We start from the raw sequence: 13,571 nt of genomic DNA, 5'->3' as shown, positions 1-13,571 counted from the left end.
TTGTCTCAAAAAAAGAGAAAATACATACACCCTCTAATGTCTTGTGTGTCATATATTCGTTTCTCCTCTATTGAAAGATGGTCTGTCATCCATGCTTTGAATCCCATCCGCAGCTGTGTCAGGAACCTCTTCTGTTGATACCTCCTTTGTGCTCTACTTGTTAACTTCCGTTCAGAAAACATGTAAGCAAAACCATTAAAAAACTCTCCCTCAATTACAAATCCCTTTAGTCTCTATATTCTGTCTGTCCTATTCATAACTAGCCTTCTTCAAAGAGTTGCCTGTCCTTGTAGTCTCTTCTGCCTTGTCTTCCAGTCCCCCTTTCTTAACTGAAATTGTTCTTGATTATCTTCCTGATGCTAAATGCTGTAACATTTGGGTCGTTAACTTACGTGGCAGCATTGAATATTGTTGACTTATTTTTTCCAAAAAGACTCTCTTAGTTTTTAAGATACTCAGTTTCCATTTTAACTCATCGAGCTGCATCTTCTCAGTATCTTTCTATGGGCATCATTTACTAACCAGTCTGTAAAATGTAGATGACTTGTAGGGATATATCCTAGACCATCACGTTTCTCACTCTGCGTATTCTCCTTGAGTAGTATGTACTCTTAGGGTTTCGGTTACCATGTACATCCTGCTGACATCAAAATTACCATCTCAAGCCCACTTTTCTCTGTTGAGTATCAGATAATTCTTTCTCAATCTTGAATGTCATATCCTGCTTAGTTGCTGTCAGTACTTAAATGTCTCACGGGAACTTCTAATGCATCCTGTTCAAAACTATATTTACTAAAAACAAACAAAACCTTGTATTTACTGTTATCTTTCCCATTCAGTCTGTCTTTACACATGCACACCTTGCCCCTTTTCTGTGTTCTGTGAGTGACACTACCATCCTCTCACATGTACGAATTGTAGTTGTCACCTTTAACATTTTAAGTACAGATTTTATTTATTTTTATTTTTATTTTTTTGAAGAGATGGAGTCTCCCCATGTTGTCCAGGCTTGTCTTGAACTCCTGGGCTCAAGCTGTCCTCTTTGCCTTGGCTTCCCAAAGTACTGGGATCACAGGCATGGGACACTGCACCTGGCCAGATTTTGTTGATTTTTTCTTAATCCATTAGTGATTAAATGGTGATAATATTAATCTTTCAAAGTTCATCTCAAAATGTACTTTCTTCTTAAAGCCTTTCTTAATTTTCTTGAGCTGTAGTAAGTTACAGTTAGAACGTTTTGACTATCATTAATTTTTAAAAAGAACTGTACTTTTTGTAAGTTAGTAAATTTGTTCAAGAAAAAACAAAAACGCAGGTGAATGACTGGGTTGGTGGGTGGTTGTATTAAAAGAAAGACGTGATGTCTCACACCATCATCCCAGTGCTTTGGAAGGCTGCAGTGGGAGGATCGCTTGAGTCCAGGAGTTTGAGACCAGCTTCTCAACATAATGAGACTTTGTCTCTATTTCTTTAAAAGAAAAAAAAAAGGAAAGTGTGTGTTAGCTTTAACTCTACCCTGTAGATACCCAGTCCTACTAGATAGCAGATATATCCACTCATCTTTTATATAAGTTCCCACTAACGCCATTCATTCTAACTCAAGTTAATGCTATCTTTTACTTGGGTTATTTTTATAATCTCTCCCTCGTCCCATTTCAATTTTGGTTTCTTCCTGCAGTCTATTTTCATGTCATACAGTCATTTTTCTGAAATAAAAATGTGATTCTTTCATTATCTTCCTTATAACCCTAACAAAGCTCTCCAGTACTTGAATGATATAACCCAAAAGTCCTAATATGGCTTGTAAAGCACTTTTGATCTGGCTCCTTCTTCCTTCTCTGGTCTCATTATTGCCATCATTCAGTACTTCTGCTTCACTGTCAACATTCAGACTCTCACCCATTGTCTTAATTTCTGTTAATCTTTTAAGTCCCACAGTAGTTATCGCTTCCTCCTGAAAGCTTTTCTTTAATAAATGTAAGATGGGAGTTACTTATTACTTTGAGGTGTCACCATAGTAAGTGTCCTCTATCTCTTCAGTCACAGCATCAGTGTCCACTTAGGTAATGATACTAGAAAGTTGCCTGTCATCTTAATGTTTCCCTTTCCCTCATTCTCTGTGTCTGTTTCCATAACATTTTCATGTTTGCTCCATTCTTCATTTTCACGGTCACTGTCTTAGTATAGGACCTTGGTTTTTTATTAACCTAGATTACTAGTTTTCATGTCGCACCGTGTTTAACCTCTGTCAGTGACTTTCTAGATAAAATTCACCCACATGAAGACCCTTTATGTAAACCTTATTTCTCACTTTAGCCTCATTTTCCAACATTTTCCCTACGTATATTTTAAGTTAAACTTTTTCAATTCTCTAAATGGACTGTGCTTTCTTGCTTCTGTGACTTTATCTTGTTCCTTACCTTTCTTCATTTGTCTCATTTCCTATTTATCCTTTAAGACTTGGCTCAGATGCTTTAAATGCTTTCTTCAAAAGGAAGTTCTCTCTAACTTTTTTTTTTTTACTGGTTTCTCCTATTGCCCCTCAAGCGAGGTGCCATGATATGTTGTGCATACCTGTGTGTATTGCAGCATTTATTTCACTGTTTTATCTCTGTAGTCCCAATGCCTAGCACAGTGTTTGGTGTATGGAAAGTGGTCAATACTAAATTACAATACATAAACATTTAGGCTGGGTGCAGTGACTCATGTCTGTAATCCAGTGCTTTGGAAGGCCAAGGTGGAAAGATCGTCAAGGTCAGGAATTTGAGACTAGCCTGGGCAACAGAGCAAGACCCTATCCCTACAAAAATAAAAATTAGCCAAGTGTGGTGGCATGTCTCTGTAGTCCCACCTACTTAGGAGGCTGAGGCCGGGGGATCTCTTGAGCCCAGGAGTTTGAGTTTACGGTGAGCTGTGATCACTCCACTGCACTCCAGCTTGGGTGACAGTGAGACCTGGCCTCAAAGGAAAAAAAACAAAAAAACCCCACATTTGATTGAATTTAATTTTTTTTTTTGATAGATTATCTTTCTGGTTTGTCACAGGTATTTTGTTTACTACGTGTCTTCCAAGATGCTAACAGCTTTAATTGTAGTCTAATAGTCATAGTTTTCTCTCATTTCTATCCCATTTTATTCCATATGTTGACCTAAAACTAACTCTGTGGCAAATGAAGTGATGGGTACTACATAGCAATTTGATTGCATTCTTAATCAGATTATAGGTTTAAATAGGGCAAAAGGCCACAGAAGCACTTTGATTCATATATACTGCAGTTTGAATAATGCTTTTTAGACACAAAATTTCACATCTCTACTTGGCGAACTATCTTTTAAAACTTTTTTTGAATCACTGCTTAGTGAAAATGGCTTTGGCTTGTGTGCAGAGTATCTAGTATAATTAGGGGACAAGTTATGAATCTTTAGTTCTATTATCTATCAAGAAATTAGCATAGGAAATGAAGTTACTGTTATGTAGTACAGTAGTCCCCAACCTTTTGGCACCAGGGACCAACTTTGTGGAAGACAGTTTTTTCATGGACCAGGATGGGGGCTCGGGGATGGTTTTGGGATGAAACTGTTCCAGCTCAGATCATCAGGCATTGGATTTTCATAAGGAGCACACAGCCTAGATCCCTTGCATGAGCAGTTCACAATAGTATTTGTGCTCCTATGAGAATCTGATGCCACTGCTAGTCTGACAGGAAGTGGAGTTCAGGTGGTAAGGCCTGCTGGCCCGCTGCCCACCTCCTGTTGTGCGGCCTAACAGGCCATGGATGGTACTGATCTGTGGCCCAGGGGTGGGGAATCCAGATGTGGTGGGTAGGACTTTAGGTTCTCTAGTCAGACAGATGTGGATTCCAAACTTAACTCTCCCAGATTATTTTTAGTAAGGTATTTTACTTCTTTGAGTCTCCATTTACTTGTGAAAGTATCTACATTATACTGTTGAAAAGACTGGGAGGTAATGCATATACTTGGTGTGGTTTTTGGTTTATAATTTATTTTTAACTATTAGCAAGAGTCAGTTTTTTAGGTGATAACTAGTAATTTTAGTTGCAAAGACTTTATTCAGAGTAAATAGTTTGGATTTACTATTAATACTGTCTTTGGATAAAGTCTGATGACACTTGCATTGATTTTTCTTTGCTAATACATTTTAACCAAGATTTTTACTTAAAATATATTTCAAATTAAGCTTTGGTTGTGTCTATTAGACTTACATGTTGCATGTTTCACAGAGGGTGACTGCGAAGTTAAGAGTAAGTAATATTTTACCTCATATTTTATATTATTGAAGTTTTAGAGGTCATTGCTTTTCCATTATAGCTTTAATTTTAAATTAAGAATGTATTTTAGGCTGGGCGTGGTGGCTCAGCCCTGTAATCCGAGCATTTTGGGAGGCTGTGGCGGGAGGATCACTTGAACCTAGGAGTTTGAGACAAGCCTGGACAACATAGCAGTACCCCATCTTTACCAAAAAATAAAAAATTAGCCGGATGTGGTGGTATGTACCTATAGTCCCAGCTTCTCAGGAGGCTGAGGTGAGAGAATTGCTTGAACTCAGGAGGTTAAGGCTGCAGTGAGCTGTGATTATACTCCCCTCCAGCCTGAGTAACAGAGGAAGACCCTGTCTCAAAAAAAAAAAGAATATTTTTATATAACGTTATTAGTGGACTACTTATCTCTTTTTAAAATGAATAAACTTATTTTTTAGAGTAGTAGTAGGGCAGCAGTAGTAGGGCAGTAGTACAGTAGAATTGAGCAGAAAGTACAGAGTTCGTATATACCTAACCCCTGTCCCCACACAGGTACATTCTCTTCTACTGTCAACATCCCACACCACAGTGACACATATGCTACCTGCATAGACATGTCATTATCATCCAAAGTTATATTAGAGTTCACTGTTGATGTTGTACCTTTTGTGGGTTTTGACAAATATATAACTGATTTTTTAAAAATCCTGTCTGAAAAATCTTCCCTTCATTGGAGAATTTAATCTATTTTTCAATTCATGTCATTACTTATTGGGGCTTAAATTTGGTCTTTCTTTATGGTTCTGTTTATCCTACCTAGTCTCCATCCCTTTTTCTTTTTTTTCTTAACTTTTTATTGCATTGACCAGTTTTTGTTTATTTTATTCTTTTTCTCTATTACAGTATGAACATGTTTCTATACTCAGACCACACATATATACATGTGTCTACCTGTAGGACATCATTATTGTCTTGCATAGTCAGTGTTCATATGAACTTTATCCACATATTTATTTTTTGCTCTTTACTTATTTCTACACCTCTCATAAGATCTTTCTGCCAAGAATACCCTTTACAGATTTTCCTTTGTAAAAGAAAATTACAGAGGGGTCTGTTGGTAGTGACCAGTTTTTGTTTGTCTGAAAATTATTTTGCCTTCATTCTTTGGATATCTTTACTGGTTTTATAATTTTGGGTTGGTAGTTATTTGAAGAGACGATTTTTACTGTCTTCTGACTTGCATTATTACTAGTGACAAGGTAGCTGATAGTCTTTAGAGAAACAATCCTGTATGCATCATAAGCAGTATTTGAAGATGAGATAACTAAGAGTATTTCAGAAACAGATGAACAAGATCAGTCTACAGGTTCATGAAGGCCAGCAAATTCCAGGGGGTGTGAATGAAAAGAAATACTCATCGAGGCCGGGTGCGGTGGCTCACACCTGTAATCCTAGCACTTTAGGAGGCTGAGGTGGGTGGATCGCTTGAGCTCAGGAGTTGAAGACCACCCTTGACAACATGTCAAAAACCCATGTCTACTAAAAATGCAAAAATTAGCCAGGCATGGGCCTGTACTCCCAGCTACCTGGGGGACTGAGGTGGGAGGATCACTTGAGCATGGGAGGCCAAGGCTGCAGTGAGCCATGTTCATGCCATTGCACTCCAGCCTGGGTGACAGAGCGAGACCTCTGTCTCAAAAACAAGAGAAAACTCATCTATACACATCATAGTGAAATTTCAGAAAATTAAGGCAAAGAGAAAAAAATTCTTAAGCAGCCAGAGGGAAAAAAGACATATTGAAATAACAGTTTAGAAAGGATATTCAGGAAAACACCAACCAAAAGAAAGCTATATTAAATCAGACACAGTAAAATTTAAGGCAAAAAAAAAAAAAATTATTAGAAATGAAGTGGTTGTTATAAATGGTTGAAATCACTAGGAAGGTGTAATAATTCTAAATTTATATAAATGTGATAACATGGCCTCAAGATAAATAAAAAACATAATAGATCCACAATCATAATGGGAGATTTAAACACATTTCTTAGAAATAGAACATGTAGATAAAAATAAAGCACTACAAAACAAAACACACAGTGCATGCAAGATTTAATGGGATTGGCAAACTTGAACCAATGGACATATATAGAATACCTCCCAACATCTGCAGAGTATATGTTCTTTTAAAAATATTGACTATAAAAGAAATTGGTTATAAAGCAAGCTTCGGCAAATTTCACAGGATTGAAAGTTTATGTAAGAGTGGTATTCTTTCTCCCTTAGTCATTTGGTAGAACTCTGCGATGAAAATGATTGAAATCATTATATATGTTCCCTGACCACAGTGCAATTAGCTAGAAATCTGTAACTAAAAGGTAGTGGAAAAGTGCCAGTGAAAATGAGGGAAAATTTTGAAATGAAAGATTTCAAAATATTTTGAAATGAATGTTAGTGAAAGTGCTACATAACAAAATTGATAAAATGCATTTGAAATGATATCTAGAGAGAAAATTACAGCTTTAGTTACGTATGTAAGAAAAGGAGAAAAACTAAAACTTTACAAACTAAGCATCTATTTCAATAAGTTAGAAAGAAAATGAGCAAGAGAATTAACCAAAGAAGGAAGAGGGAAAAGATAGCAGAAATTAGTATAGGAAACACACATACGATACAGAGAATAAACCAGTTTTTTAAAAATAGTGTTAACGTTTTTGTAGGGGGAAAAACCTAACAAAACTAATATGACTAATTTTTAAAAACCACAGCCATCCCCAGGAATGAAAAAAGGAATACTTACTACTGTGTCTAGATATTTAAAGGAAACAACACATTATAAATTGCTTAAATTTGAAATCTTTGTGAAATTGACACATTTACAGAAAAATACAATGGAACCAAAACTGACAGTAGAAGAAACAAAATCCACATAGTTCTGTAACTATTAAATAAAGTGAATCTGTAATTTAAACATTTATTCAGAGAAAAACTGCAGGTCCAAGTAACTGCATCTAAGAATTTTATCAACCATTTAAGGATGAAATAGTGCCAGTCTTTTACAAACTGTTCTGAAGAACAGAAAAGGTAGATATGCTTCCCACTTATTTTCTGAGGCCAACATAGTCTTGATGCCAAAACTCAACAAAGACTATACAAGAACGATAGTTACAGGCAAATCTCACTTGTGAAAATAAATGCACAAGTCTTAAATAGTAACACAAACACAACATGTAAGATATAAAAATGCTAGTTTATGAAGACCAAGTTGGGGTTATGTTGGATGTGCAAGGTTGGTTATAGATTAGAAAAATATATGTAATTTTTCATATAAACAGAAAAATCATATGATTATCTTAATAGATAAAAATTTTTTAAAAATTAGATAAAATTTAACATTGATCTGTGACTAAAAGTCTTAGCAAACAAGCAGAAGATACTTCCTTAATCTGCAGTTTGCATTCCTTTTTACTTTTGCTTGAGTATCTCCATGCTGTACTCTTGGGTCATCATGCCCCCGGTTTTTGTTTTTTTTTTTTTGAGATGGAGTTTCACTCTTGTTGCCCAGGCTGGAGTACAATGGCAGGATCTTGGCTCACTGCAACCTCTGCCTTCTGGGTTCCAGTGATTCTCCTGCCTCAACCTCCAAGTAGCTGGGACTACAGGCATGTGCCACTACGCCTGGCTAATTTTGTATTTTTAGTAGAGATGGGGTTTCTCCATTTGGTCAGGCTGGTCTTGAACTCCCGACCTCAGGTGATCCACCCATCTCAGCCTCCCAAAGTGCTTGGATTACAAGCGTGAGCCACCGTGCCGGGCCCATCATGCCTCTTAATACCCCATTTCTTTTTCCTGTCCTCCTGCTGTTGCTTCTTTTTAATTTAGTTCAGATATTACCTTTTCTGTGACTTTTACTAGTTTCCTGCAAATAGAATGTTTTTTTTTCTTTCCTCTGTGTGTTCATAGCTGTATTATTCAAAGTAATTATCTTAAAATCAGCTGATGAGCAAACTTGATCCCATTTAAATCTAGCTTTTTAAAAGACTAGGATATGGCATTTTGGGAAAACCATTATTCTACCTGCTGACCCCCAAAGATTCACATCCTTTCCACATGCAGAGTATATTCACCCTATTTCAACATCCCCATTACAGTGTCGGCTCAAAGTCTAATGTCGCATCTAAATCCCATAAGCTTAAAGTTCCAATTCTCATCAAATAAATCAGATTATTTGAGACTTGGGGTATGATCCACCTTGAGACACAGTTTTTCTTCATCTGTGAAACTGAAACTCGAGAAGCAAGTTACCTCCTCCCACAGTACGATGGTGGGACAGGTATCTGATGACAGTTTATAGACATTCATGTTCAAAACACAAAGCAGTGGAAGGAAATTCCTGTGGAATTTCAAAATCCATCCAAACTCCATTTGGTTTCAAGGTCTGAGAATAATCTTTTATGGTGATCTTCTGTGCTTCTGCCTTTTGGACACAAGGTTCTGTTCTCTAGGTTATCCTTTCTTTTTGATGACGTTTAGCCTGCTAACAATCTGTTTAAACTTTTTAGAAATTATGCCTTTTTTTTTTTTTTGAGACAGAGTCTTGCTCTGGGTTCAAGTCATTCTCCTGCCTCAGCCTCCCAAATAGCTGGGATTTACAGGCACCCACCACCATGCCAGGCTAATTTTTGTATTTTTAGTAGAAACGGGGTTTCACCATGCTGGTTAGGCTGATCTCGAACTCCTGACCTCAAGCAATTCACCCGACTTGGCCTCCCAAAGTGCTGGGATTACAGGTGTGAGCCACTGTGCCCCGCCTTTAGAAATTAAGCTGCTTAAAATTCTAGCTTCTGTCCCCTGCCCAATTCCAAAGCCACCTCCGTGTTTTTAGGTATTTATTAAAGGAGCATTGTACTTCCAGGTAAGAAGATCTGCAGTAATTTCTTATGGCTGCTGTAACAAATCACACAAACCTAGCTTTAACCAACAGAAATATTACCTTACTGTTTTAGCGATCACAAATCTGAAATGGGTTTCATTTGAGCTAAAATCAAGTTGTTAACAGGGCTATGTTACTTCTAGAGACTCTAGAAGAGAATCCATTTCCTTGCCTTTTCCAGCTTCTAGAAGCTGCCTACATTTTTTGGTTTATGATCCCCTTCTATCTTCATAGCCAGCTGCGGCCAGTCAAGTTGTCTAACCTGTCACATTGCTCTGATTCTGACACTACCGCCCCTTCCTTCTGGGCACATATGGGTAATGCAGAATAACTCCCTGTTTTACTGTCAGCTGATAAGCAACCTTAATTTCACCTGGTACCTTTCATTTTCCTTTTATTTATAACCTGACATATTCACATGTCTCAAGGATTAGCATATGGAAATCTTTGGCCATTATTTTGCGTATCACAGTAGTACTTGGTGTGTAAGTCATTGTATTAGTTCTCTTTCACGCTGCTGGTAAAGACATACCTGAGACCAGGCAAATTACAAAAGAAAGAGATTTAATGGACCTAATAGTTCCGCATGGTTGGGGAGGCCTCACAATCATCGCAGAAGGTGAAAGGCACGTCTCACGTGGTGGCAGATAAGAGAAGAGAGCTTGTAGAGGGGAACCCCCCCCCCCCCCCGCCCTTTTTTTTTTTTTTTAGACAGAGTTTTGCTCTTTGCCCAGGCTAGAGTACAGTGGCGTGATCTTGACTCATCACAACCTCTGCCTCCCGGGTTCAAGCAATTATCCCACCTCAGTCTCCTGAGTAGCTGGGATTACAGGTGCCTGCCACCACGCCTGGCTGATTTTTTGTATTTTTAGTAGAGACGAGGTTTCGCCATGTTGGGCAGATTGGTCTGGAACTCCTGACCTCAGGTGATCTGCCCGCCTCGGCCTCCCAAAGTGCTGGGATCACAGGCATGAGCCACCAAGTCCAGCCGGAAACTCCCCTTTTTAAAGCCATCAGATCTTGTGAGACTTATTCACTATCATGAGAACAGCATGGGAAAGACTTGCCCCCATGATTCAGTTACCTCCCACCAGGTCCCTCCCACAACATGTGGGAATTCAGGATGAGATTTGGGTGGGGACACAGCCAAACCATACCAGCCATTATACTTGTACTAAGTGTAAGTAATTGCAATTCAATTTCTATTATGTTGTGAACATTTGGACTCTTCATAGGAAAACTAGTTTCATCCCTCCCACAATCACCTATTTTTTTTCCTAGTGATAACATTTTTAAATTGAGGTTAAATTCATATAACATACAAATAACCATTTAAAAATGTACAGTTCAGTGGCATTTAGTACATTCACAGTGTTATGTACCATCGCTTCTCTCTAGTTTCAAAACTGTTCCCTTAACCCAGAGGAACACTCTGTGCACATTAAATAATCACTCCCTAGCCCTTTCTCTTCTCACCTCCAGTAGCAAATAATCAGTTTTCTTTCTCTGTGTATTTGCTTCTTCTGAATGTTTTATGTAAAATGACTCATACCTTATGTGACCTTTTGTGTCTTTTACTTAGTATAAGTTTTCAAGGTATATTCATGTTGTAGCATGTAGCAGTACTTCATTCTTTTTATGGCTGAACAATATTTCATTGTGTGATTATGCACAATTTGTTTATCCATTCATTCACTGATGGACCTTTAGGTTGTTCCCACCCTTAGGTTATTATAAATAGTTCTGCTATAAACACCTGTCTACAAGTTTCTGTGTGGACTTATGTTTTGTTTTCTTTATCTATCTAGTACTGGGTATTATGGTAATTCTATGTCTTATCTTGTTCAAGAACTGCTTATTTTCCAGTCGGCACCGTTTTACATTCCCACCAGCATGACAGTATCCCTATTTTTCTACATCCTTGACAATACTTTTTACTTTCCCGTTTTAAAAATCATAACCATCCTGGTGGGTGTAAAGTGATGTCTCACGGTGATTTTGATTTGCATTTCCCTAATGACTTAATGTTGTTGAACATCTTTTAATGTGTTTGCTGGACTTTATCTATCTTGTTTGGAGAAATGTCTATTCAAGTCTTTTGCTCATTTTTTCACCAGACTCTTTGTTATTTTGTTGTTGTGGGAGGTTTTTTCTTTCTTTTTTTTGTATTCTGGATACTAAACTGTTATCAGATACATGATTTGCAGATATTGTCTGCTATTCTGTAAGTTGTCTTTTACTTTTTTGATAATATCCTTTGATGTACAGGAGTTTTTTATTTCTATGAGTACATAGTATTAGGTTGGTGCAAAAGTAATTGTGGTTTTTGCCTACTTTCAGTAGCAAAAACCACAGTGACTTTTGCACCAACCAATGTATGGGGTACATGATATATTATGATACAGGCATACAATGTGTAATAATCACATCAGGGTAAATGGGGTATCTATGACCTCAAGCATTTATCATTTCTTTGCTATAAACATTCCAATTGTACTCTTTTGGTTGTTTTTAAATGTGCAATATAGTTTTGTTGACTGTGGTCATCCTCTTGTGTTACCAAATACTAGATCTTATTCATTCTATATTTTTGCACCCATTAACCAACCCCACCTTTTGCCCCCCTTCCCACAGTCCTTTCCAGGCTCTAGTAACTGTCATCCTCTCTATCTCCATGAATTCAATTGTTTTAATTTTTAATGTTTTTAATTTTTATGAAATGTATTTTGTTGACTTTTGTTACTGTTGTTGCTTATGCTTTTGGTGACAAACCTAAGAATTTATTGCCCAATTTATAGTCATGAAGATTTACCCCTGTGTTATCTTCCCTTTGTTTTGTTTTGTTTTCAGACAGGGTCTTGCTCTGTCACCCAGGCTGGAGTGCAGTGGCGCGATCTCAGCTCACTGCAACCTCTGCCTCCCATGTTCAAGTGTTTCTCCCGTCTCAGCCTCTTAAGTATCTAGGATTACAGGTGCCCACCACCACACCTGGCTAATTTTTGTGTATTTAGTAGACAGAGTTTCACCATGTTGGCCAGGCTGGTTTTGAACTCCTGGCCTCAAGTAATCCACCTGCCTCAGCCTACGGAAGTGCTGGCATTATAGGCATGAGCCACTGTGCCCAGCCTCCTGTGTTACCTTCTAATAGTTTTAGTTCCCATATTTAGGTCATTCATTTTCAGTTAATTTTTGTACATAGAGTGAAGTAGGGGTCCTACTTCATTATTTTGCATGTGGTTCTCTAGTTTTCCCCCCATCATTTGTTGATGAGGTTATTCTTTCCTCATTGAATGGTCTTGGTACCCTTGTCAGAAATCAACTGGCCATAGATTTTTGGGTTTATTTCTGAATTCAAATCTGTTTTATAGGTATGTATGTGTATTCTTACGGCAGTATCTTACTTTTTGGAAGTCTCCCATCTGTGGACATAGGATATCTTTTCATTTAATTAGCTCTTTTTGAAATCCTTAGCAATATTTTGTAGTTTTTAGTAGGCAAGTCTTTCACCTCCTGGGTTAAATTTATTCCTAGGTATTATATTCTTTTGGATGCTATTGTAAATGTAATAGCTTCCTTAATATCCTTTTCAGGTTGTTCATTGCTGGTATATAGAAGTAACTAATTTTTGTGCATTGCTCTCCTGTCCTGCCACTTTGTCAAATTTATTTATTGTTCTAGTGATTTTTTTCTTGTGCATTTTCTGGGGATTTTCTAAATATGTCATCTGCAAATACAGTTTTATTTCTTAGCTTACAATTTAGATGTGTTTTATTTCTTCTCCTTACCTGACTGCTCTGGTAGGACTTCCAGTGCAATATTGAATACCAGTGATGGAAGTAGATGTCCTTGTCTTTTTCCTGATATTAGGAGAAAATCTTTCCATTTTCACCATTAACTATGATGTTAGTTTGCTTGGGTTTTTTGTTGTTGTTGTTGTTTTCTTTTCTTACTCTGTCGCCCAGGCTGGAGTGCAGTGGCACAATCTCAGCTCACTACAACCTCTGCCTCCCGGGTTGAAGTGATTCTTACGCCTCAGCCTCCTGAGTAGCTGGGACTACAGGTGTGCACCACCACGTCTGGCTAATTTTTGTTTAAGTGCCTGTAACAGTCTATTTACCATAGCTTGTGTTCTTTGAGGCCTCAGGTTAATTCTTTGCTTAAACAGAATGTCTTTAAGACATCTAACACCAAATTTGTTTAAAATGAGTATTCCCTGTTTTTTTGGTATTTCTACTAACTTATTAAAATACTGTCACCCCACGTTTCTGTTGAACTATTTTAGAACACTTTTAAAATTTTTCATTTACTCAGACTTAGTATGGAAGATTATCAGGAGTCAAGTCCTATGTTTGGGGTTTAAATTTGTTAACTTTTAAAATATT

At 37.4% G+C, this 13,571-nt stretch overlaps 1 protein-coding gene across 3 annotated transcripts in view; it reads left to right on the top strand.

Moving 5' to 3' along the window:
• The window catches only part of TLK1 (tousled like kinase 1), a 172,587-nt gene that overhangs the window by 111,684 nt on the left and 47,332 nt on the right, over nucleotides 1-13,571 (top strand). The gene's annotated exons all lie outside the window — the stretch shown is intronic.

This window comes from Piliocolobus tephrosceles, chromosome 11, assembly GCF_002776525.5.
Source record: "Piliocolobus tephrosceles isolate RC106 chromosome 11, ASM277652v3, whole genome shotgun sequence".
Classification (NCBI taxonomy): domain Eukaryota; kingdom Metazoa; phylum Chordata; class Mammalia; order Primates; family Cercopithecidae; genus Piliocolobus; species Piliocolobus tephrosceles.
Note: the sequence above shows the minus strand (reverse complement) of the source record. Positions and strands in the feature narration are given on the sequence as shown.